This window comes from Oncorhynchus clarkii, chromosome 7 (genome assembly GCF_045791955.1).
Source record: "Oncorhynchus clarkii lewisi isolate Uvic-CL-2024 chromosome 7, UVic_Ocla_1.0, whole genome shotgun sequence".
In the NCBI taxonomy this organism is placed as follows: Eukaryota; Metazoa; Chordata; class Actinopteri; order Salmoniformes; family Salmonidae; genus Oncorhynchus; species Oncorhynchus clarkii.
The window spans coordinates 48,599,975-48,623,107 of NC_092153.1; the positions used below are offsets into that span (position 1 = coordinate 48,599,975).

Consider the following 23,133-nt stretch of genomic DNA (forward strand, 5'->3'; position numbering starts at 1 on the left):
GTTTGGAAGGAATCAGTGGCTAAATGCAAGCATTGTAAAACAATCACTAGCCTGCTATTCATTGGAGGGGGTTTGAGGTTCAAGTCTGGGTTTAAGGGTCTCTTTACTATGCTATATTGACTGTCCATCCTAGCTCGCTCATTAATGTCTTAATCTGAATTAGGGATTGCCTCTTATCTGCTCGTCATCCCCTTATGCCATAGTTTGTACATCTCAATTGTCAGTAGAAACCATGGGTGTATAAGCAAGTCATCCCTATCAGCTAGGTTTTTTTTAAAGGCAGTACATTCGACTGAATGAACTGTTTCGCTGCCAGACAAGGCTCCGCTGATATCCAGGTAAGGATTCACTCCATGGTGCTGAAAAGAAAGTTCTGCTGTTTGCACAGCTTTACGTAGTCCTTAACAGTTTGTGGGCACCGTTTGGCACTGTTATAGTGCAATTAACGTATTGTTTAGCGTTGCTGGCATGCATAAAAATACATTCTGGGGAGTTTGCCCCACCAAGATTTACATGCTAAAAAATTGCCACTGCTAATTTATCTGCTTGAATAAAATACAACGTAGGAGCTAGCAGATGGAGATTACTGAGGTTATTTTTAATGAGTGCATTTCGCAAAATTCTTTCAGTGGTTTTAGTGAAGGTAGTTGATGCAAACTTTGGTTTTGAATGTAGACATTCTGGCATGTCTGCCTTGTAATTTGTTAAGAGAGTTGTCTGTCTGAAGGGAGCCCACCCTTTTTTTGCCAACATAGTCCATAATTGTAACCAGACCCTAGTCACTGTTGCCTAGGGTTGGGTTTTTGAGACTACTGTGCTACCAACATATAGGAGGACCTAGTCAGAGAGGCAGAATTTCAAATCTAAAATGTATTTCTCCTCATGTTCAACCTTCACCAGGGACAGAGTGGTGTTAGCAGATTTATCTTTTTTTTTAAAATATTATATATATATTTTTACAGCCAGGGAAATAGCAGCTCATCTGAGAGATTTAGAACTCCTGAACCATGAACAGCTAGACCTGGACACAGATAGGACACACCGTGTGTGTGTGTGTGATATCACTGTCACCCAGGTCCATAGAGAGACGCCAGCCTCGTGTCAGCTCACTTGGTGGTGTCTCGACTGTGGTGTCTCGACTGTCTGTCAGCCCAGACCTTAAATCTCACAGCTGACATATTATACACTCATTACAGATATTGACGCCTATTTGAGAGTCATTCTTACGAGTGTACCTAGAGTTTGCATGCATAATGACATACAGGGAATTCACTTTTTTTTTGCTATAGAATATTTGTCTTGAAATATAACAGTTGTTCATAGACCAAATGAATCTTCATATTATAATGAATTCAACAAAATCCAAACTTTTACGTAGGTGATAACAATATGCTCATTTAGCAATGTCATGTGGAGTAGATTTCTGTCTCGCAGCCAGTCAAATTCCTCTTATGAATTCATTTTTCTCTTTGAGAACCAGCTCTTTGATTTATGACACATATTGCCGTTCCATCTTCCATCCAGCCCTCTCCTTTTAGACTGACATGTACAGGTCGTCACCAGCAGATCACATGATGGCTCATCTGACAACCACTTACTGTGCCATGTTCTAGAAGTACGCCAGAAAGTAAAAGAGCAATTGAATAGCCTTTCATTGCAGAAGTGATTTAGCTCACTGCAAATTGCTTTCTGTATTGTATTCCACAGAGAACTATAAGGGGGTGAGAGGAGGGAGGGAGGGAGGGGAGGCTGGTTGGCTGGCTGGTGTAATTGCCAAAGGGGGGTAGATGGATACAGTAGCCAGGTCACATTACAGTGAAGTGACCCCACACTGTTACTGCTGCTTATTATTAAATCATTCCTGATGTCTCTCCTTTTGTGTTGTGTGCTCTTTTATGTTCATGTGTGTAGGGCACATGGAGTGTGTAGGGCCTGCTGACCCTCTCCTCACTTCACAGACAAAGGCAGCCTTTGAGCGCCTGCTTTCCATGGCCCCCAGATCATCCTTTTGTTCCTCTCCTCCCTGTCTGCCCAGAAGACTAGGGGGAAGGTCTGTTGGCTCGCTCCTGCTCTCTCCCTACCTGCCTACCTCCCTCCCCTCTCTCTGACTGAAAGTGGGTTTGTTTGGCTTCCTTGGAGAGTCTGATATATGACATCTGTTTGTCTGGTCGTCCCTAGTGGCACATGGAAATGCATCTCCGGTATTTTCTCTGTGCTGTCTAAGCAGAGGGATGAAAAGGGATGGCGGGGTGTGGGGGAGCCTCTCAGTGTGAGAGGCGAGAGGAGGACCTGTTTTTCTGAGAGATAAAAATCACTCATGTGGAACAGGGAGAGGAGCTGACACTGGCTTCATGAAGTTTACACGTTGCTGTCAGGGAGCTTATTGCCTTTTTTCATCCCTTTGATAGACCGTGTAAAACTGCTGTCTTCCTCTGGAGTGTAGTTTCACCCTCTGCTTCCTGTCCAGTTCAGCTCCTAACCTCACTAATGGCTCTGCCTCAATCCACAGCTCTCTGTCAGAAGGAGACATTACCGAAACATATATAGGTCTTCTGTGATCTCATTTTCAATGTCATTTTATTTCCAGCGTCTCATTTTCTCTTGAATACTTTTAACCCATTTGATACCCCCTTCTTTAAACAGTTATTCCATTATGCATGCAAAGAAATCATAGTCAATTAAATATTCATAAGGCCATACACAGTGGCCCCCAAGGAAAGGATCATTATGTGCTGTCAAGTTGGGTTAGTGGCCAGGATCTATAGATTGAGCGTGTGAGGAAGAGGAGAGATGAAATGAAAAGGGAGAGATCAAGGAGAAAGATGTGGAAGAGACAATGCTGGAAACAGAGAAAGGATGACATTTTTAAGGAGAGAGGATGAGAGCGAGCGAGGGTGATGCAGAGTGGGTGGTAACAACATAGTAACTCCATTGACAGTGCTCTTCTGGGCACTGTCAATGGAGACAATATCTTCTGATTGACAGTGTCACCGTTTAACACAGAGAGCTGGTACCGGGGGGGTGAAATGCTTACAGTGAAATGCTTTCTTACGAGCCCCTAACCAACCCGTAGCACTCACATCTGTAGCCATGAAGTGCATTGAAAGGCTGGTCATGGCACAGGCACTGATGGTCTGCTTAAAACATGTTGGTATTACAGACTAGGATAGGGAGAGGTTGAAAATGTCAGTGAAGACACTTGCTAGTTGGTCAGCACATGCTCGCAGTACACCTCCTGGTAATGTGTCTGGCCCTGCGACCTTGTGAATGTTGACCTGTCTAAAGGTCTTACTCACATCGGCTGCAGAGAGCGTGATCACACAGTCTTCCAGTTCAACTGGCGCTCTCATGCATGTTTCAGTGTTGCTTGACTCAAAGCGAGCATAGAAGTAGTTTAGCTCGTCTGTTAGGCTCTTGTCACTGGGCAGCTCTCGGCTGTGCTTCCCTTTGTAGTTTGTAATATTTTGCAAGCCCTGCCACATCCGACGAGCGTCAGAGCCGGTGTAGTACAACTCGATCTTAGTCCTGTGATGACGCTTTGCCTGTTTGATGGTTCGTCGGAGGGCATAACGGAATTTCTTATAAGCTTCCGGGTTAGAGTCCCACTCCTTGAAAGCGGCAGCTCTAGCCTTTAGCTCAGTGCGGATACTGCTTGTAATCCATGACTTCTGGTTGGGGTATGTACATACTGTCACTGTAGGGATGACGTCATCGTTTATTGATGAAGCCAATGACAGATGTGGTGTACTCCTCAATGCCATTGGAGGAATCCTGGAACATATTCCAGTCTGTGCTTTAAAAACAGTCCTGTAGCTTAGCATCTGCTTCATCTGACTACTTTTTAAAATCTAGTCACTGGTGTTTCCTGCTTTAATTTTTGCTTGTAAGCAGGAATCGGGAGGATGGAATTCAGATTTGCCAAATGTAGGGCGAGGGAGAGCTTTGTATGTCTGTCTGTGTGTGGAGTATAGGTGGTCCAGAGGTATTTTCCCTCTGGTTGCACATTTAACATGCTGTTAGAAATTTGGTTAAACTGATTTAAGTTTCCCTGCATTAAAGTCCCCGGCTACTAGGAGCGTTGCCTCTGAGTGAACGATTTCTTGTTTGCTTATGGCGGAATATAGCTCATTCAATGCTATCTTAGTGCCAACCTCTGAATGAGGTGGTATGTAAACAGCTACTAAGAATACAGATGAAAACTCTCTCGGTTGGGGGCACGTGAAACGTCTGCCTTCTGCTCCGGCACCATCTTAAATATTTTGAGGGAAGCAATGGGTTTTAGATGAGAGGAGGAGGGAAGGGAGAGAGCATATGTTTTGCGTCATTGTGGATGTGCTTGCTGATGAGCGGGAAAAGCATTTCATGTGTTTACACCCCGGGACTTCAGAAGAAAAAAAAATGTTAGAATTCACTCTCTGCCTGCCAAAAACAAAGACGTCTTGTGTGGAAGACAAACACGAGACAAACATTCCAGGGTTTTTCTTAATTTTTTACATTGTAGAATAATAGTGAAGACAACAAAACTATGAAAAAACACAGTATGGAATCATGTAGTAACCAAAAGGTGTTTTATATTTGAGATTTTTCAAAGTAGCCACTCTTTGCCTTGATGACAGCTTTGCGCACACTTGGCATTCTCTCAACCAACTTTATCATGTAGTCACCTGGAATGCATTTCAATTAACAGGTGTGCCTTGTGAAAAGTACATTTGTGGAATTTATTTCCCTCTTAATGCATTTGAGCCAATCAGTTGTTGTGACAAGGTAGGGGGGTATACAGAAGATACACAAAATGTCAAGAACTTTGAAAGTTTCTTCAAGTGCAGTCGCAAAAAGTGTGCAAAGCTGTCATCAAGGCAAATGTGGCTACTTTGAAGAATCTCATATCTAAAATATATTTCTTTTTTTTTTTAAACACTTTTTCTGGGTTATTCCCTGATTCCAGATGTTTTTATTCTACAATGTCAAAATAGTACAAATAAAGAATAACCCTTGAATGAGTAGAGTAGGTGTATCCAAACTTTTGACTGGTACTGTATAATAAAGGAGGCTGCAGTGATGATGCAGTGAATGGATCCTGCTCAATTCCCATCCTGTGAATGTGTAGCAGATGGACGGTCTATAATCAGAGGCAGCAGAGGTCTGTAGCTCAGCTGTGATGGGCGGGCTGGCTGGCTGCATTCTGTGGTTTTGCAGTCAGTGACTCCATCCCGCTGAGAATGAGTTACAGATGGCTGATGCTGCAAAGCCGCTGGCTGCCGGGAACTGACTCAGGAGTCACATCCCTATGACCCTCTCACCTCCTGTTCACTGGGGGATTACACTCCCAACTCTATGGATAGACCAGGGTTCTAACAGGACTTAGTCTTGTTTTAATTTCCTTTTGGTGGCCACAGATCTGAAAGTGCACTGGATAGAACAATATGCTGTAGCTTCACCTACATATTTATGGATCTTCACCATGTTGAAGAGCTCTGACGTCTCCTATCAGGTAATGTATATGACTAATAGCCAGAAGACAGGGGGAATGAGATGAGACACCCAGGCTGTATCATCACTGTCTATGGAGAAGAATTAGGATGAGGTCAAGGCTCCCTCAGTCTCTCTCCCTCTGTATTAACAATTAACTGCGACAATGGGGTACTGTAAAGCTGTCGCTTTCAATGAGAGGGACACTAATCCTGCCATAACAGACTTGTGCATGTACGTGTGCGCGAGCCTGTGTGTGTATCCAACTATCCCTGGAGAGAGGACATGGGAGGAGTAGATGAACGGCAGAGAGTGGGAAGGGTGAAGGGAGGGATGAGAGAATAGGCTTGAGCCTTCTGTAGCAGTGGCTTGATCCTCAGCTCTGATCCCAGTCCCCAGAGTCTATGTTCTGTTCTGGAGTCTCCAAACTGCAGGTTGGAATTTGCATGGGCTTTCTGGAGAGGGAAACAGCTGGGTATTGTGAAACTAAATCCATCCTCTAAGTGGCAGGAAGTGTTTTCAACCTCATTCATCTACTGTCTGCTCTCATCTCCGTCCGTTCAGAGAATAAACAGATCGAAAAATAGCCATCAGAGACAAATCTGTCTCCTCTCTGCCGACCCTGGCCCCTGACCTCCGCTAACTTTGTACTGCAGTCATACTGTAGATATGACTTTCTGTCACTCTCTCTCCTCTCTTTCCTCCTCTTTCCTCTCCTCTCTTTCACCCTCTTTCCTCTCTCTCCTCTCTCAATTCAATTTCAATTTAAAGGGATTCATTGGCATGCGAAACACATGTTTACTTTGCCAAAGGAAGTGAAATGGATAATAAACAAAAGTGAAATAAAATACACTTACAAAAGTTCCAAAAGAATAGAGACATTATCAGAAGTCAGGATAAGACCCAGAAGCAGACAGTTCAAATCACAGAAGATGGAGCAAAGGGCTGCGAGATAGAAGTTTAATCCTTGATACATGTCATGACTTTACTTTCATTACTCTGATGACTGTTTTTTATTTAATCCACTAACTATGTTTAATTGTTACCCAAATTAAATGAATCATGTAACAACTAACTCATTAGGAATTTGGGGCACCACGGAAGAGGTTGTTTAAAGAGTTACCATCTCACAAATTAAACTCTAAGGTATATATCTATTACATCGATAAACAGTCACTCTTATCATATCATCATTCTGAACAGTTGTAACCTCACGCATCTGCAAAAAACCCAGCCTTACTCATGATTCAGTACTACAAAAATTGGTTTAATTATTTATTCAGTAGCTAACTAAATAATAACACAGAATAAACATACACCCTTTACATGAGACACATGTCCCTAGGGTACTGACTAAAATATGACGGATTGTTACAACGAATGAAGAGTGGAGAGGGAGAGATGTTCACTCTGGAAGATAGCTAGCCAGCCAGCCGTGTCGACGGTTCCCATTGGTGATGATAGTCGGAGAATACGGTGATTTGAGAGTAGGATGGGATGGTTTGAAGTGTAGTGGTATGGTTCCCTCTTAGATTCGCTTTCCTCTATCTGACTCTGAGTGATTGTCTGAGAGGTGAGCTTTTCGCCTACACCTCGTTGATTATTCAGGATTTGGACATGAGCTGCAGCTCGCCGTCTCTCTGGTCTAAAGGAAGGCGAGTTTATTTATTCCTTTTCAACCTTGTGTTGAGGTTCAAAGTTCCAACCTTTCTGGTTATGTCGATTTTTAGGACTCGTTTTACTGTGGATATAGATACTTTTGTACCTGTTTCCTCCAGCATCTTCACAAAGTCCTTTGCTGTTGTTCTGGATTTGATTTGCACTTTTCACACCAAAGTACGTTCATCTCTAGGAGACAGAACTTGTCTCCTTCCTGAACTCTATGATGGCTGCGTGGTCCCATGGTGTTTATACTTGCGTCCTATTGTTTGTACAGATGAACATGGTACCTTCAGGTGTTTGGAAATTGCTCCCAAGGATGAACCAGACTTGTGGAGGTCTACAATTTATTTACGGAGGTCTTGGCTGATTTCTTTTGATTTTCCCATGATGTCAAGCAAAGAGGCACTGAGTTTGAAGGTAGGCCTTGAAATACATACACAGGTACACCTCCAATCGACTCAAAGTATTTCAATTAGCTTATCAGAAGCTTCTAAAGCCATGACATAATTTTCTGTAATATTCCAAGCTGTTTAAAGGCACAGTCAACTTAGTGTATGTAAACTTCTGACCCACTGGAATTGTGATACAGTGAATTATAAGTGAAATAATTTGTCTGTAAACAATTCTTGGAAAAATTACTTGTGTCATGCAAAAAGTAGATGTCCTAACCGACTTGCCCAAACTATAGTTTATTAACAAGAAATTTGTGGAGTGGTTGAAAAACTAGTTTTAATGACTCTAACCTAAGTGTATGTAAACTTCCGACTTCAACTATAGATTCTCTCATACCTCCTAAAATCACATTCCTATCTTAACAAAAATATGTGAATAATTTGTCATATTATATGCACAATGTAAAGGATGGAGACTTTATACCTGTAGTGTAAATACTTTTTAAGTTACAGTATTTATTTTATACCAGTATTAATGACATTACACAATAAAAAAAAACATATGACATTAGTTTTCTATACTGTAGCTCCACATTTTCATAAACGTCAACGTGTTTCCTTTCAAATGGTATCAATAATATGCATTTCCTTGCTTCAGGTCCTGAGCTACAGACAGCTAGATTTGGGTATGTCATTTTAGGCGAAAATTGAAAAAAAGGGTCTGATCCTTAGTCTGATGGCCTTGAGATCGAGAGATTGAAAAATAGTTTCTGTCTCAGCTTTGTACCTTTACTGACCTCGTCTTCTGGATGATAGCAGGGTGAACAGGCAGTGGCTTGGGTGGTTGTTATCCTTGATGATCTTTTTGGCCTTCCTGTGACATTGGGTGCTGTAGGTGTCATGGAGGGCAGGTAGACTGCACCACACCACCTTTTGGAGAGCCCTGCGGTTGCGGGCAGTGCAGTTTCCGTACCAGGTGGTGATACAGCCCGACAGGATGCTCTCAATTGTGCATCTGTACAAGTTTGAGGGTTTTAGGCGCTAAGCCAAATTTCTTCAGCCTCCTGAGGTTGAAGAGGCGCTGTTGCACCTTCTTCACCACACTGTTTTTGTGCGTGGAACATTTCAGTTTGTCAGTGATGTGTACGCCGAGGAACTTGAAGCTTTCCACCTTCTCCACTGCGGTCCCATCGATGTAGATAGGGGGGTGCACCCTCTGCTCTTTCCTGAAGTCCACGATCATCTCTTTTGTTTTGTTATTGTTGGGTGAGAGGTTATTTTCCTGGCACCACACTCCCAGAGCCCTCACCTCCTCCCTGTAGGCTGTCTCGTCATTGTTGGTAGTCAGGCCTACTACTGTTGTCATCTGCAAACTTGATAATTGAGTTGGAGATGTGCGTGGCCAAGCAGTCATGGGTGAACAGGGAGTACAGGAGGGGGCTGAGCACACATCCTTGTGGGGCCCCCGTGTTGAGGATCAGCGAAGTGAAGGTGTTGTCTCCTACATTCACCACCTGGGGGCGGCCCGTCAGGAATTCCAGGACCCTGTTGCACAGGGCGGAGTTCAGCCGCCGGGCCTCAAGCTTAATGATGTGCTTGGAGGGTGCAATAGTGTTGAATGCTGAGCTATAGTCAATGAACAGCGTTCTTACTTAGGTATTCCTCTTGTCCAGATGGGATAAGTCAGTGTGCAGCGCGATGGCGATTGATTGCATGGTCTGTGGATCTATTGGGGCGGTAAGCAAATTGAAGTGGGTCTAAGGTGTCAGGTAAGGAAGAGGTGATATGGTCCTTGACTAGTCTCTAAAAGCACTTCATGATGACAGAAGTGAGTGCTACGGGGTAAGTTACCTGTGGGGCTGATGTTTAGTTTTTTGTATGCTCTACGGCAACAGTGTCTAGGTGGAATTTGTATTTGTGGTCCTGGCAACTGGACCTTTTTTGAGATGACATTCGTTTGTACTATCAAGGCCCAGGTCTGATAGAATCTGTGAAGAAGTTCTAGGTGCTGCTGTAGGCCCTCTAGTAGGGTGAGGTCGGGCTCTGCAGACCATTTTAGTCCCCTCGCCAATTCGTTGATTTGTATATTTAAGAGGGTGGGGCTTAAGCTGCATCCCTGTCTCACCCCCCGGCCCTGTGGAAAGAAATGTCTGTGTTTTTTGCCTATTTTAACCGCACATTTGTTGTTTGTATTCATGGATTTGATAATGTATATTTTCCACCAACACCACTTTCCATCAATTTTTATAGCAGGCCCCCATGACATTTTTTAAATCGACAAAGCATGAGAAGAATTTTACTTTGTTTCTCTCTCTTTTCTCTATCTCTGTTTCTGTGTATTTGTTGCGCTTTGTCTTTCTGTCACTCTCTCTCTATCTATCACTGTGTGGATTGCATGAAACTCGTTCCAAAGTTTCAGTGTTGGTTTAACCTTGCTCTCTCCTCATCTGTCATTTTGGATCCCCCCCTTTCCACCCCCAGTATTACCCAGACGCAATGGATACCTGAGGGCCTGCCAAAAGGCTTGCTGCCAGGCCAGTGCAGAGATTAGGGGAGTGGTCTCTCTCTCTTTCCCAACTCTTTCTCGTCTTCTTTCTTCACCTCCCCCCCTCTCTCTCTCCTCATATTGGCTGAGGGTCAGCCTGTGGTCTAAGCAAGCCTATCCTCCCATCTGGGGTCTGAAAGGGGAAACCTAGGCATGGCAATGTACCAGTGAGCTGACCGTCAGAGCCCAAGCTGACAAGGTAAAAATCTGTCATTCTGCACCTGAGCAAGGCAGTTAACCCACTGTTCCCCGGGCGCCGAAGACGTGGATGTCGATTAAGGCAGCCCCCGCACCTCTCTGATTCAGAGGGGTTGGGTTAAATGCGGAAGACACATTTCAGTTGAAGGCATTCTCGTACAGCTGACTAGGTATCCCCCTTACCCATTCCATAATAAGCCCAGTGTTATGCCCAGTGTGGATAGCCTGGATCAGAGCTCCCATCCTCAGCTGCACCCTTGTTGTGGTTGGGCTCTGCATCAGGATACTAGTCTCAGACAGGGTGCTGCTCTATATGAGTCCTCCTAATAGTCTACTACAGCCTCTGTCTAGACTCTTGCTCAATTGGCTGAAGCATTGGGGTTCTTTTGATAGTACCATTTGATAGTTCTTTTGAAGTACCATGTCAGATGAAAGTTTTTTTTTCATCACTAAATCAGGATTCCTTTCTTCCTCACTCTGCCTGCCAGCCGTCCCTCTAATGGCTTCAGAGTCAGAGAAGAAAGCATATTTCCATCGAGAGAGAGATGCAGCGTTTTTGATCATGATGACTCTATTATGTGTATAAGACCATTTTCTCCATGACACAGTACTTTGTGGAGTGGAGAGATTACTTGACAGTCTCTTGCTGAGAAGAGAACATTTTATTCAGATATGTAGGCAACTAACCATCCTGTACCAGTTCTACATTTCCTCGGTCACCATTGATGACCTTTGCCATGTTGCCAAAGCAGCATTATGTCTGTTTATTTCAAAGACTCTTGATTAGTAGCCTGTGAAATTTGATTAACTTTCATTACTGTTTATTTTTGAATGTTATAATAAATAAAGTATTTTTTTTCAAGTGTCCTTATAAGGGAGATGGTTCATGATAGGAGAGAGGAGCAGCTCAGAACTGGTTGTGATAAAAACACACCTCTGTCACTCTGTGTGTGCTGTTGGCCCAGGTTCCCCTCTCTGTGGGACTGTGGGATTGATTGATCACGTCATTTAGTCCTGGGGGGCAGACTAGTTAACCTCTCCGTAGGCTGGGGGATGGAGGGATGGGGTGGAGTAGGGGAGAGTCACATTGGCCCAATCCCAAAGGACCTCTAAACCCTACGCCTTATGCACTCGTGGAGATCTGACAGGATTTGATTGGTATAAGCAATATGGTGAAACTTCCAGATCACCTATCAGAGGGCATACTTTCCTCTACATGACCACGTACAGTATCATCAACACATCTTTAGAATTTTCAATATGAACATTGGTTAAGACATCAACACATCTTTTAGTGTTTTTCCAAATGTATGCTTTACAAGCGATCTCAACATACTTTGGGCATTAGCTATTCCTCTGTATCATACATAAATTATTATCCACTTTAGGAGGCGGCTCTCCATAGTAGCAAAAAGTAGCAACATCTGAGACATTCTTCAGTGTGAGTGTGGCTCAATGCCTGCTACTGGGCTAATGTTAGGAGGGAGACGCGTGCCACTGGAGAATGTGTGTGTGTGTGTGTGTGTGTGTGATGGTCAGAAAGAGAACACTGGCACTCATTGTCAGGTATAATGTGTTGCTCTCCTGGCGTGATTCCTTGTTGTCTTCCACCACAGGAATCCATATGGATTTATGGGAATGAATCAGAGTATCCTGCTGCCTGTGGAACAGTAGTTGTACAGTGTAGAGCGCTGCTGTACAACAGATCATATTCTACCCACAGCACACTACTGACGGGTCCAGAAACCTCACTCTGGCTCTCTGGTGATAGATGACTCCGCTCTAACCTGTACTCACACGCCCTACAGGTCCTGTTCCTCTATTTATGGGTATGTGATTGGCATGGGGAGGGGGGGGGGTGACTGAAGAGGGGGCAGTTTGGAGAGAGAAGAGGTTTAGGTTTGGCTCGGAGGAGCCTATGGTGAGTTGAAGCCACACTCCATCTGTATTGATTTATATGTCTGTAACTCTCTGCAGGTAAATCAGTGGACAACTACTAGCTGCACATCACATCAGATCTGGCTCTACAGAAAGTACTATAGCAGATGTTTCCATCCAGTTCAGTTCAGGGGGATGTTTGGAAGTCGAGAGAGACTACAGTGAAAGGATGCCGGCAGTACCCTGTTTCTCTACGCTGCTGGCTTCTCCAGTGTTTCAGTCGGCGGAAGATGGACTGTAGAAGACTAACATACCACAGTCCAACTTGAAGTTAACCTTCAATCGTTGTCCATTTAGATTTCACATCATGTTCACGATTCCTATTTTCCCTTGCTCTTCACTTTGGTGCTCAAACTAACCTCCAAGCTAACTGGACACCCTAATGAATCTAATCAGGGTCTAGTTGCTAAGCTGTGATAGGCTTAGAGCTGGTGACTCACACCTTTAGGGGAGATAAGGGGTGTGGTTAGAAGTGTTTGGGGTGTTTAGGGGAGTTCTGGCTACAGAGGCTGCCTGCTCAGCTCTTAAATTGGTGATCAGCCCCTATCACATTCCTCTGGTGGGCAGCTCTCTCTCTCCTCTCTCCTCTCTCTCACACTTACTTCACACATCCATATGGTTGTGCCACCAGCTGCAGTCTAGAGAAGTCTTCAGCTCAGCAACACACTCAATGCTATCATCTCCATGTCAGTCTCTCTCCCTCGTCTCCTGGTCATCTGAGAAAGGAACAGACTTTTTCAATTACAGAGACGTTGAAAGTGTTTTCTTCTGGTTATGGTGCTGCAATGATTATCCTCTGAGAGGCTCTGTTGTTTGACCGTGTGTTCCCCAGTCCTTGCTCAGCCAGCCGGAGGGGAAGTGGTGAGTAACTTTTACATATTCATAGCAAACATGCCATTTCACACACCGACTGACTGACAGACATGGGATCTCTGCCTGGATACAGTCATGTTAGTTTGGTAGCTTCTGTCATGAATGAGGTATTTTCTCTCTATATGATTAAAAACTTTCAGCTTCAGTGATTGACTGCCTTGTGTTTCTTTAGGCTAGTTTTGACACAACTTGTGTTTTTTTTAAGTTGATTTAGAATATTTACATTCAATTGATTTCCGTGTCTAAAAGCCTTGTCATGACAATTTGTAGGATTCTGCTTTCTTGTGTGCGTGCGGGTGCTACACTATAGTATGGTAGCTTATGACATTTTGTGATTTAAACATCTTTGGAACCATGTCCTCCCGTTGCTTTTGCACTGCTCTGTAGAGTCTGCCAAGTAGGATGTTGGGAGTGGGTGGCTTCATGTTTAGAGAGGGTGCGATGGGGGATAAAAAGAGAAGGAGGGAGATAGGAAAAAGAGAAACATTGGGAAGGGAGAAAAGAGTGAGAGAGAAATAAAAGGAAAGCGAGTGAGAGAAGGGAAAAGGCAGTGTAGAGGCAGTCTCCTGTCATCTCAGCTGTTGTGAATTAAGTGGACTGACAGCACGCATCTCCCTGCATCTCACAGCTGTGCGACATGCCTTCCACTTTATTTTTAACTCTACTTATATTGGGCTACGACAGGGAACAGCCTATTGTCTCTCAGCTCTGTGGGCACGGTGTGTGTGTGTAGTTGGTTGTGCATATCAGGGGAGTCTAGGCATTTATACCTAAAGCTGTTGGTGTTGTTATGCGTCAAAAATCATGTCAGATATGACAAGTTAAAGTCCAGTTTATATCTGAGCGGTACACTGCTGCGTCTGCTGTCTTTGTTGACCGTGTGAGTGTGTCTATAAATCGCATGGTACATTCCACAATAGACGTGCTGCACTCTTTGTTTATGGCACCCAGGTCTGAGTGGCTGGCCCTGGCCTAGTAGGGAAAAGAATAGGGTGTGACACACAACAGGTTGTGGCTTCCTGAACACTCCTCTTTCTTTCTGTGCCACAGTTTCTATATACCTGCACCAAAGCAACTCCGTGCCCAAAATGGCCTCTGCGTTGACATTTCGAGCCAGTGGTTAAACCAGGCACAGAAAACAGATCATCTTTGTAGGGAAAACGACATGTATATCAATAGGGATCTTGGAAAATAAATCACATTTTCGGGTCCAGCAAGCCATTTAAACCTTTATGAGCCATATACTGAAGGCTAGTGCTGACTGTCCCCTGCATCCATCCACACAGACCCAGAACAAATAGCCTCCTTTCAATACAATACTCTCAGGAGGATAAGGAGCAAGGGATCTGCTGAGCCCAGAGGAGGAGAAAATTAAAGGAGAGAGGGAGAGTGAAAGACAATGGGCTGGATGGATGGGGTGTGTTGAGTGGATCCTCAGGCAGTGAGTGTGCCCATTGATTTAGAGAGTGAGTGGGCGTGGGGTTCGCCCCCCTACTGCTGCCAACCCCATTTCCTCCTCTAACGCTGTTAACCGATCAATGTCCTGGACACAGCTCGCAACGAGCCACACCAGTGGGGAGATTTCATCGCTAATCAAATGTAATCTCTAACACTGGTTTAATGTTGCCAATCATCCATCTTCAGCTTGTTTTACTATTGTAGCTCTTCCTGTCCTAGTAAAACAACATAACCACATCATGCCAGTCAACTGTCCACTGACGAGTTTGAACAAGAAAGACATGAGTGACGTTGATATGCAACCAAACCCCTCAGTGAGCTCTATGCAGACTGCCTTTGGGGAGAAATCACAACGTAAGCCTACAACTTGTAACTGGGTAGGGATAGGGAAGTGTGGTAACTGAGTAGGGAAGTGTGGTAACTTTGTAGGGATAGTGAAGCGTGGTAACTGGGTAGGGAAGTGTGGTAACTTTGTAGGGATAGTGAAGCGTGGTAACTGGGTAGGGAAGTGTGGTAACTTTGCATATCTATCACTCCAGTGTTCATTTGCTAAGTTGTAATTACTTTGCTACTATGGCCTATTTATTGCCTCACCTCCTTACTCCATTTGCACACACTGTATATAGACTTTTTCTATTGTGTTATTGACTGTAAATTTGTTTATTCCATGTGTAACTGTTGTTTTTGTCGCACTGCTTTGCTTTATCTTGGCCAGGTCGTAGTTGTCGCCTACCTGGTTAAATAAAAGCAAAACAAAAAAACTGGGTAGGGAAGCGTGGTAACTGGGTAGGGATAGGGAAGCGTGGTAACTGGGTAGGGATAGGGAAGCGTGGTAACTGGGTAGGGATAGGGAAGCGTGGTAACTGGGTAGGGATAGGGAAGCGTGGTAACTGGGTAGGGGTAGGGAAACGTGGTAACTGGGTAGGGGTAGGGAAGCGTGGTAACTGGGTAGGGAAGCGTGGTAACTGGGTAGGGAAGCGTGGTAGCTGGGTAGGGAAGCGTGGTAACTGGGTAGGGAAGCGTGGTAGCTGGGTAGGGAAGCGTGGTAGCTGGGTTGGGAAGCGTGGTAGCTGGGTAGGGAAGCGTGGTAGCTGGGTAGGGAAGCGTGGTAGCTGGGTAGGGAAGCGTGGTAGCTGGGTAGGGAAGCGTGGTAGCTGGGTAGGGAAGCGTGGTAGCTGGGTAGGGGTAGGGAAACGTGGTAACTGGGTAGGGATAGGGAAGAGTGGTAACTGGGTAGGGAAGCGTGGTAGCTGGGTAGGGAAGCGTGGTAGCTGGGTAGCGTGGTAGCGTGGTAGCTGGGTAGGGAAGCGTGGTAACTGGGTAGGGATAGGGAAGTGTGGTAACTGGGTAGGGATAGGGAAGCGTGGTCGCCAATATCAACATGAACAAGTTTATTCAAGCCGTTAGAAATGGTTTTGTTGTTTTTTAAACAATGGCATCTGAATGACATTTAGTAGGCTTATATTACACATGTCCAACAGATTTTGATTAGATTTTCTTTGTGTGGTAAGTCAACAGTATCTTTGTCTCCAATATTTGTCTCAACACTCCCACCACTCTTGAGTCTGCCAGAGAACTAAGAGAGCTGGCTGACTAACCAGCCTGCCATCTGATAGGCCAGGGAGGTGATTGCTCTCAGCTCCTGACTGTCAAACACAAGGGCTTCCTTCCCCCACTCGAGAGAGAGAGCGAGAGAGGGGGGGAGTGGGAGAGGGTTAGAGAGGAGAGTGAGGGAGAGATAAATATAAAGAGAGTGTGGGGGAGTATGGGGTGGGAGAGGAAGTGTACGTGAATGAGAGTGACAGAGAGAGGGATGGAAAAAATGTGTAAAATAACATGAAATGATGAGGGCATACTGAGGGGAAAGGAGTGGAGGTACAGAATGAAAAGTGGGAGAGAGGGAGAAAGAGACCCTCTATCTGCCAGCCAAACCACCCCTGTCTGCTCTTCAACACTCAACACAGTCCCAGTCCCATGTCATCTCTCTGTCATGGATCTAACCAGAACACATTCCTCTGTTCCCTCCACTCTGCCCACAACTCACCATCCTCTCATTTTCAGATTGTTTACTCGCTAAACCAGATTATGTTTCATAGAATTAAACACATTATCATAAAATCCGATGGAAATCATGTCAAATCCAAGTAGCTCCAATGACAATACAATAGGGCTTTCTCTGCTGAGGGCTTTCTTATCATATAAAATAGTCATACCAGATTTTTATCCCCCTAGAGGAATGTAAATTGGTTGGTTGGCTCATAACTCAAGACCTTCACCCCCTCTATTTCTACCTTGTTGTCTAAACATGTATATTTGTGCTGACAGAGCAGAGACAGAAATGAATTCTGCCAGTGCTGCCTTTTCTACAGAGGATGGTCACATCATTCTATTTAGTTATTTGTCTCCTTGATAGACTGCAATACTCACACATATGCAGGCAGGCAGGCACACATTCGAACAAACAAATTCCCTCTCCCTCCTCTCTCTCTCTCTCTCTCTGATCTATATGGTAGATAATCAGTCATTAAAGAAGCCTCAGATGATGCAGAGCTTTAGCTTTCTCCGTTAGCCATCTCTTTACATTGTAGTGAAAGTGGTTTGGGAAGCGTTAATTTGACTAGGGCTTGCCTCCTAACCGTGGGTTCATTAGACAACATGAAAGGCTGTATTGGAGTTTCATTGGTGAGAACGAGCAGCCTCAGATCTCTCTTCTAGAGTTAATGAAAAGATGAGACACACAGCTGAGCCATAGAGCTCTGTTAATTGCGTTTAACTCCCAATCATCATTTCCTTGTTTTTCATGCATGTTTGCTTAGGGAATAAAATACTAGGGACCAAGCCCACCACTTCTGAAACTTACCAGTTAACACTGGAAAGTTCAGGCAATTGAAAGTTTGGCGGTTGGTTATTCTGCTTCTAGAATATTTCCAGCATCTGCGTTTCCTGTTTCTCTCTCTTAATTCCACACAGATAGGCCTACAGCCGGGTGCTCGTTTGTCAGACTGACAGGCCTTATTTAGCAGTGAACTGTGGGCAAATGAGTCCCGGGTCATGTGTTAATTATGTCGTGTCAGATGTCAGTTTCCAATCAATCCCAAAGGCATGGCGTGTACCTGGCCTGGGACATGGTGGTTGTGAGCTAGCTAGAGCCGTGGAGATGCCGGCCGTGTTGACAAAATAACTGTCACTGTGATCTGTGTCAGATAGAGAGCCGCTCTGTTTCATTCTGCATAAAAGAGTTCTATTTTCTGTCTTCAGACAATGTAAAGGAGTTTGGTTCATTGTCTCCCATTGGCTTTGCTGTCTAACATTAACACTCATCAGACATGGCTGTCTGAAATGTTACTACAGCACACACCACATGCCAAAGGGCAGTGGGTCAGAGCACTGTTGAACTATGTCGAGAGGAGGGAGGACAACAGCGTGCCATGAATTCAGATGCCATGTTAAATGGGGCTTGCTTCTTTACCAGAAGGTCAAAGTGCTATCAGCCACAGCACATTTTATGACAGCTCTGTGGAGTAGCAAACCCTGGGCATTTAACTGTGCTGCTAGGGCTCCTGGGAAGTTTCCTCTGTGGTGACGTGTGGAGGGCTTGTTGCGGTTGTTATAAGTTCTCCTTTTATCTCCTGTTTATAATGTCAAGCTTCCCTAAGTTAAATACAGGACCAGAGGTACTAATGATGTTCATTTACTGCGGCCGTGGGCAAACTGAGCCTTAATTGGACAATGCCATCCATATGTGATGTAGGAACTGGTGGTCGCCACCCCTGTGGTCCTAAAGTTTACAGCCAGGGTTCTTGGGAGGACAGGGTGGGGTAAAGGTGTGGGTGGGTGGCAGGGTTTTTATGAGATGGTTGGTCTATATGGAGGCGGGACTTGGGGCTCTGCAGCCACCCAGGTCTCTGTGCGCTGACTGCATTGCAGATGGCTTCAGTGTGCCATAGGGCAGGGGTCGGCAGCAAGTTAATTTTTTTTGTATAAAAACATTTTATTTTAAACGTAGGTCCCCAAAAGTTAAGTAAAAAAATATATTGATTTTGTGGGGTTAGTTTTTGGTTTAAAAAAAGACTGAGTTCACCAGGATTTCAGCCCCCCAAAAATGTATTTAGGAAATGTATTCCCACAAATAAAAATATGTGATCGTGTCTCAATGTAATGAAGGTATGAAATTATAGTTATTTTCAAATACAATGTACTGTATTTTTGGGCTTAGCTCTGGTCAATTTGCAGTGTACTAATTATTTTCCGTCAACCGACCATTCACTCTGCCAAAAATCGGCCCATGGCTGGATCTATATAGTTGCCTACCCCTGCCATAAGGTATATAGACACTCATAGGAGATCCAGGAAAGCATGGTGCTGTTGACGCTCACTTTGCCACCCACCCCTCTGCCACGTGTCACCCATAGGTCCCATGAGGCTGTGGACATCACCAGGTGCCAATTATGCCACCATCAGGCTTCCAACCCCCCCCCCCCCCCCCCACACACACACACACACTGAACACGCACCATTGACTCCTCAGTTTTCCCATTTGGCACGCGATGCTCACAAAGGACCGATGAGGTGTGCAGAGGGCACCCACTGACACGGAGCACAGGTGGAGGAAGAGCAGGAGGAGGGCTGGAGTTCACACAGCCTAACGGGTTTAGGATTATTGGGTTAACAGAGAGGAGGAACAGTGTGGGGGTCGGGAGATGCATAGAGAAACAGACAGAGGAATGGTGATGGAGAGAGAGAGATGTGTAGGGAAGTAACTACATTAAAGGGGAGAAAGAAGTTACTGTAGGTATGAGGGGGAGAAGAGGGAGAGAGAGAGGGACAACGATGGAGGGAGCGCTGCCAAGCTGTCCCGTGGGTGATAAATGAGGCCTTAATGAAGTATCTGTGCTTGTCTCTCTCTGTCTGGAGAAAACCGCAGCCTTGGCACAGAGCAGGCCTCGCTCTATCACGCCATGGAGAAAAACACACACACACACACACACACACACACACACACACACACACACACACACACACACACACACCGAGAGAGAGAGAGCTCTCATCTACATCAAGTGTTCTCTGATTCTCTCCACACATACAATGTGATTCCTACCCGGGCCTGGCAGGGTGGTTTACTTCGTTTAGGCCATTGTTCAGTGTGACAGGGCTGTGATGTAGAAGGCAGTGTGGTTTTGCTCACACGGAGTGATGGAATAGAACACATGTTAATCCTTCTCTGGAGTAAACAACGGATGGTCTTTTGTGGCTTGTTGTCACTTTCTCACTGAGATCTTATTCTGTTAGTCGTCAAGATTTATAAACAGTGGATCTTCAGTGTGCAAAAAAAAAACGATTTTAGTAGGGCATTTTAGTAAGATGACTGTGAAATGACCACAGTGTGTATGGGTGAGAGAGGGATCGAGACCGGACGTTAGCTAAGAAGGCGATGATAGATCAAGAGACAGAGTTGGTTGTGTTTTATAAGAGAGAAATGCATGAAAACCTCACACAGAGCAGCCAAAGCAACACTTTATCCTGCACCTGAGGTGTGGCTGTGACAACGAGCTCCAGAAAAACAGCCCTCCTGTGAATTCCATACACCAGTGTCAATCAGTATGGTTTGGGCCAGGGGGTGTGTGGTGGTGGTGGGGGGGGGGATTATTAAGTGGTCTATCTGGACCTGGGTCACGATGCCAATGCGGCGATGATGCGATGGGAGACATGTCAGAGGAACTGTTTGTACATTATAGGGGTTGTGTAGAGAGGGAGGAGAGTCAGAGGAACTGTTTGTACATTATAGGGGTTGTGTAGAGAGGGAGGAGAGTCAGAGGAACTGTTTGTACATTATAGGGGTTGTGTAGAGAGGGAGGAGAGTCAGAGGAACTGTTTGTACATTCTAGGGGTTGTGTAGAGAGGGAGGGGAGTCAGAGGAACTGTTTGTACATTATAGGGGTTGTGTAGAGAGGGAGGAGAGTTTAGGTTTGCAGTATGACTGTGTGGGCCGAGGCGAATTCATCCCAGTGGAAAAGGGGAGAGAAGAAACTTTTGCTGAAAAGTAGAACAAGGATAATGTGTGTGTGCTTGTGTGTATACAGTAACGTATACGTGTGTGTGTCCTACATCCGGTGGTGTGGCGGTTGCAATGTCGGCGTATGCATTTTCCCAGTGTGCCATTTGATGTAAAGACCATATGTTTCAGGCAGTTCGGGCCGTGCCCACCCCTACATGGCCAGCTGGCGCTTGATTCAGGGTCTCTCTCACCCCGCCACCTCCTCAAACCCCAAACCACCATGCCAACCCACCCCTCAAAGGCATGTATGACAGGGGCTCAGGGTATAAAGTGGTCCCCGCCCGGAATGCTGACCAACCTTGGCATATATTTGTAAACACGCATACATTACATGCGTAAAGCATTCCCATAGGCCTTCTGTTCCCTGTAGGGCCCCTGGATATGAGTTTGTTCCTGCTGAGGAATGACCTCATTTCCCAGCATGCACCAGAGAGCATTAAGCAGCCCCCAGTATGTGGTTTTCCATGACCTTCATCCATCTGAAGCCCACAACAGCAGATCTGATATAGTATAGATATATACAGAAACCCTCTACCTCTAGGTATTTTAGTTATTTAGTCCTGATAGTACAGTGTGGATAACATTCCGTGTTTAGTAATATCAAGTTATTAGTCTGCGTGACTGTGTGAGATCCAGTACCATTTCTCAGTTAGACAATACGTCTATAGATGTACTATTTGCTGGCATATTTAGTAGTGATGGTGACACAATACCCCATAATGTCAAAGTGGAATTCTGTTTTTAGAAATGTTTACAAATTAATGAACAATGAAAAGCTGAAATGTCTTTAGTCAATAAGTATTCAACCCCTTTGCTGTGCCTAATAAGTTGATGGACTCACTCTGTGTGCGATTTAATAGTGGTTAACATGATTTTTGAATGACTTCCTCATCTCTGTACCCCACAAAATACAGGTATCTGTAAGGTTCCTCAGTCGAGCAGTGAATTTCAAACACATCCACAAAGATAGGATGGTTTTCCAACGCCTCTCAATGAAAGGCAACTACTGGTAGATGGTAAAAAAAAAAGCAGACATTGAATATCCCTTTGAGCATGGTGAAGTTATGAATGACTCTTTGGATGTTGTATGAATACACCCAGTCACTACAAAGTTACAGGCGTCCTTCCTAACTCAGTTGCCGGAGAGGAAGGAAACTACTCAGTCGCAGAGTTTAATGGCTGTGATTAGGGGAAAACTGAGGATTGATCAACAACATTGTAGTTACTCAATTTGGTTAGTTTTGTGGAGTAAAAAGGAAGCCTGTACAGAATAAAGATATTCCAAAAACATGCATCCTGTTTGCAACAAGGCACTGCAAAAAATGTGGCAAGGCAATTCACTTTTTTTCCTGAATACAAAGTGTTATGTTTGGGGCAAATCCAATACAACACATTACCTAGTACCACTCTCCATATCTTCAAGCATAGTGGTGGAAGCATCATGTTATGCGCATGACATTAATCGTTAAAGACTGGAGTTTTTCAGAATAAAAATCAAATGAAATGGAGCTCAGCACAGGCAAAATCCCAGAGGAAAAGCTGGTTCAATCTGATTTCCACCAGACACTTGGAGATGAATTCACCTTTCAGCAGGACAATAACCTAAAACGCAAGCCCAAATCTACACTGTAGTTGCTTACCAACAAGACCGTGAATGTTCCTGAGTGGCCAAGTTACAGTTTTGACTTAAATCTACATGAAAAGCTATGGCAAGTCATGAAAATGGTTGTCTATCAATGATCAACAACCAATTTGACAGAGCTTGAAGATTTTCAAAAAGAATAATGGGCAAGTATTGCACAATCCAGGAGTGGAAAGCTCTTAGAGACTTACCCATAAGGCTCACAGCTGTAATCGCTGCCAAAGGTGCTTCTACAAAGTATTAACTCGGGTGTGAATGTTTATGGAAATGAGATCCTTTCTGAGGGCACTGTACATATCGCAATATTATTTGTGGATGATATTTTTTTGATATTTGACTTCAGGTATTGATTTGTCAAATATATATATATTCATATAAAAAAATATATTTGCGACTGTAGCTAGCTTTGATGAAAAACTAGTCGGCTTTACCTGTGCCAAACACTTTACCTGTGTTTTCGGGCACTTTTATTTCCCTGAGTGATCAAAACTCGTCTCTCTTGTCTCTCTGGAGCAGACATATAGTGATTCATATATTTGGAACATCAAATCACAATACAAATAGAATCATGACAATCGCTATACATATTGTATCAGCACCTAAGTATCGTGATAATATTGTATCGTGAGATCCCTGGCAATTCTCAGGCCTAATATTTTGTTCCAGTGACTGTTGGGAATGTTCATGTCCATAGTAGCCTAGTCCCTCCCCATGTAGCCCAGCTGAGGCCAAGCAGAACCAGGCTATGACCTGCCTTATCGTGATGGGGGTTGTAGTAGTGATGGTGGTGATAGGAGTTGTTGTAGTGCTGGTTCTGGTGCCGATGGGGGTAGACAGTATGTGCTTTTGACTCAGAGCAACACAAACAAGCTCCAGCCTGGTGAACTCAGCAGCCATA

At 44.5% G+C, this 23,133-nt stretch overlaps 1 protein-coding gene across 1 annotated transcript in view; it reads left to right on the forward strand.

The window, feature by feature from the left end:
* Window positions 1-12,757: 12,757 nt before the first annotated feature.
* LOC139413412 (prickle-like protein 2) overlaps window positions 12,758-23,133 on the forward strand; it is a 114,320-nt gene continuing 103,944 nt past the window's right edge. Inside the window, exon 1 of the mRNA XM_071160767.1 lies at window positions 12,758-13,065. The gene's annotated coding sequence lies outside the window, so the exon portion shown is untranslated. The remainder of the gene's footprint in view (window positions 13,066-23,133) is intronic.